Source organism: Heterocephalus glaber, unplaced genomic scaffold, assembly GCF_053883595.1.
Source record: "Heterocephalus glaber isolate CG9 unplaced genomic scaffold, H.glaber_assembly_v1.0 deba00001463, whole genome shotgun sequence".
Lineage (NCBI taxonomy): Eukaryota > Metazoa > Chordata > Mammalia > Rodentia > Bathyergidae > Heterocephalus > Heterocephalus glaber.
Genome location: NW_028258310.1, coordinates 11,682,875 through 11,685,471, shown reverse-complemented (window position 1 = coordinate 11,685,471; position 2,597 = coordinate 11,682,875). Strand labels below are relative to the sequence as shown.

Below are 2,597 nucleotides of genomic sequence, written 5' to 3'. Positions count from 1 at the left end.
ATAGAAAGAGTAAAATGAAGCTGACATGAGTAAAATAAGGCACAGACAGATGGCTGGGGATAATCACAAAAAATGGAGAATGAAAAGACAAAGCAGTTAAAATAATAAAAGATACAGACAGAAAAAAATTATCCAACATGAGGATAATTGGCATCATTAGAGTATAAGGAAAAACAGAAAGAATTCACTGAAACACATAATTTAAGAACTATACTGACAGGAAAAGTGGTATTCAAAGATTGAAAAGGTACACGTTATGTCAGGAAAACTTGATGCAGAGTTATCTCAAGTGAAAATCCCTTAGTTAAATTGTTCAATATTAAGGACAAAGAAAAAAATTCTTCAGACATTCAGGCAGAAAAAGAGCAAGCAGCCACTAGAGGGAGAAAAGTCAGGTGGTTTTAAGGCTTTGCCACAGCAACTTCGGTGCCCGGAAACAATGGAGTGACCACAACAAACTTCTGAGAGAAGCAGCGTTATCAAAAAATATTACACCATGCCAGGTGTCACTCAATATGGAGCTAAAAAGAGATTTATTTCCCGACATGAAAGATCTTGGCAAACACAATCTCTTGAAGCAATTTAACAGAACTACTTAACAAATAATCCTAGTTGAACAAGAGGTGAATAATAGGTAATAAAAATCATATGAAGGGAAAAACTGTCATTAAAAGGATAAGCATGGAACACAATGCTTCATTCATTTCACAGCTAAGGCTAATCCCGTGTGGACATGAAGTCCTTACAAAGTGAAAATAATAAAAGGAAAATTTGGAGAGCAGTGGGGTGGAAGGATGAGTCCACAAAGCAGTTCTCTTATCTTAGGTAGCACAGGTCAGCAAATTACAACTGCAGGCCAGACCTACTCTACCCTGTTTATGTAAATAAAGATTTATTGGGCCGGGGATTTAGCTCAGTGGTTTCGCCGCCTGCTGCGCAAGTGTAAGGACTGGAGTTCGATCCCTGGTACCAAAAAAATAAAATAAAATAAAGATTGGGGCCCCTCCGCACCCGCTCTCCGGGCCGGGTGCCCGCGGGCCTGTTGAGTTTGATGACCCGGCCGGCAGGGTGCGGGCGGCGAGAGGCCACGGGAGAGCTGCTGGCGGAGGCAGTGTGATCCCGGTGCCCCCTGAGCCTCAGGTGCGGTCTCGTTCCGGGCCGAGGAGCGCTGCTCACGCCGCCTTCCTTTTTCCCCGGGCCTTGGTGGCGAGGGCAGCAAAGCCGGACTAGAAGCCCGACAGAGGCGCGGGGCCGTCTCCCTACCAAGCCGCGACGGAGAAGTAGCTCGACCCACAGCGCCGCCGCGGGGTTCCGAAGGAGTCGGGGCCGGGCCGCCCCCGCCACCTCGGCCGCCGCCATCACCCTGCTCCCCACCCCTCGCTATGGCTGAAGAGCTCTCCGCGGCCACTTCCTACACTTACACCAAAGACGATTTCTACTGTCCCGTCTGTCGGGAGGTGCTCAAAACGCCCGTGCGGACCGCGGCCTGTCAGCACGTTTTCTGTAGAAAATGTTTCCTGACTGCAATGAGAGAAAGTGGAATACATTGTCCCTTGTGTCGTGGAAATGTGACTAGAAGAGAAAGAGCGTGTCCAGAACGGGCCTTAGATCTTGAAAATATCATGCGAAAGTTTTCTGGTAGCTGCAGATGCTGTGGGAAACAGATTAAGTTTTATCATATGAGACATCATTACAAATCTTGTAAGAAGTATCAGGATGAATATGGAGCGTCCTCTATCATTCCAAACTTTCAGATTTCTCAAGATTCTGTAGGGGACAGTAATAGGAGTGAAACATCCACATCTGGTAATACAGACTCTTACCAAGAGAATACAAGTTCTTCTGGGGATCCCACCTTTAAGTGTCCCTTGTGTCAAGAGTCCAATTTTACCAGACAGCGCTTACTGGATCACTGTAATAGTAACCACCTATTTCAGATAGTACCTGTGAATCTTCAGCTAGATGAGGAAACCCAGTATCAAACTGCTGTTGAGGAACCTTTTCAAGTAAACATCTAAAGTCTGTAGACATCTCTGCATCTTTGTACCTGCAAGTGCCATGTTTAAGGGGAAAATTACATGAAATCATCATTTCAATAAATTGATGTGTATATTAATAAAAGTAATTCAGTCTATTTAAATTTTTTAATTGAAAAATAAAAGTGGGCCACCTAAAAGTTTTACTTCATCCTCTTGACAAGTTAAAAAAAATGAAAGTTACAATATTACTTTAAAAGCATGCAAAAGGTTGTACTTCATCTTTTTTATATTGCATATGATTGGATTTTTCATTACTATGTTGCTTTTGAAATTTGGTGCAATTCCTCCCATTTACTTTTTTGTATACAAGTAACACAGCAAATTCTGAAAGATGCAATTGATGCAAACCTAACAAATCTGAGCCACTTGTCAAAGTTGCAGAATGGAACCTTGAAGTGCTAAATAGAATAATCCAAAGGAAGTTCTTAAAAATACATTCTAGCCGATGAATTCAACTATGAAAAAATTGTATTTATATAACATTTAGTATTTTTATAACTAGTGAGAAATTTTTTTAGTAATTAAAGTTTAAAAACTGAAAGATCATTTTAAAGATAT

The 2,597-nt window shown here is 41.9% G+C and overlaps 1 pseudogene; it reads left to right on the top strand.

Moving 5' to 3' along the window:
- Positions 1 to 1,367: 1,367 nt before the first annotated feature.
- On the top strand, positions 1,368 to 2,114 carry LOC101708232 (E3 ubiquitin-protein ligase RNF138 pseudogene; annotated as a pseudogene).
- The last annotated feature ends 483 nt before the right edge of the window (positions 2,115 to 2,597 follow it).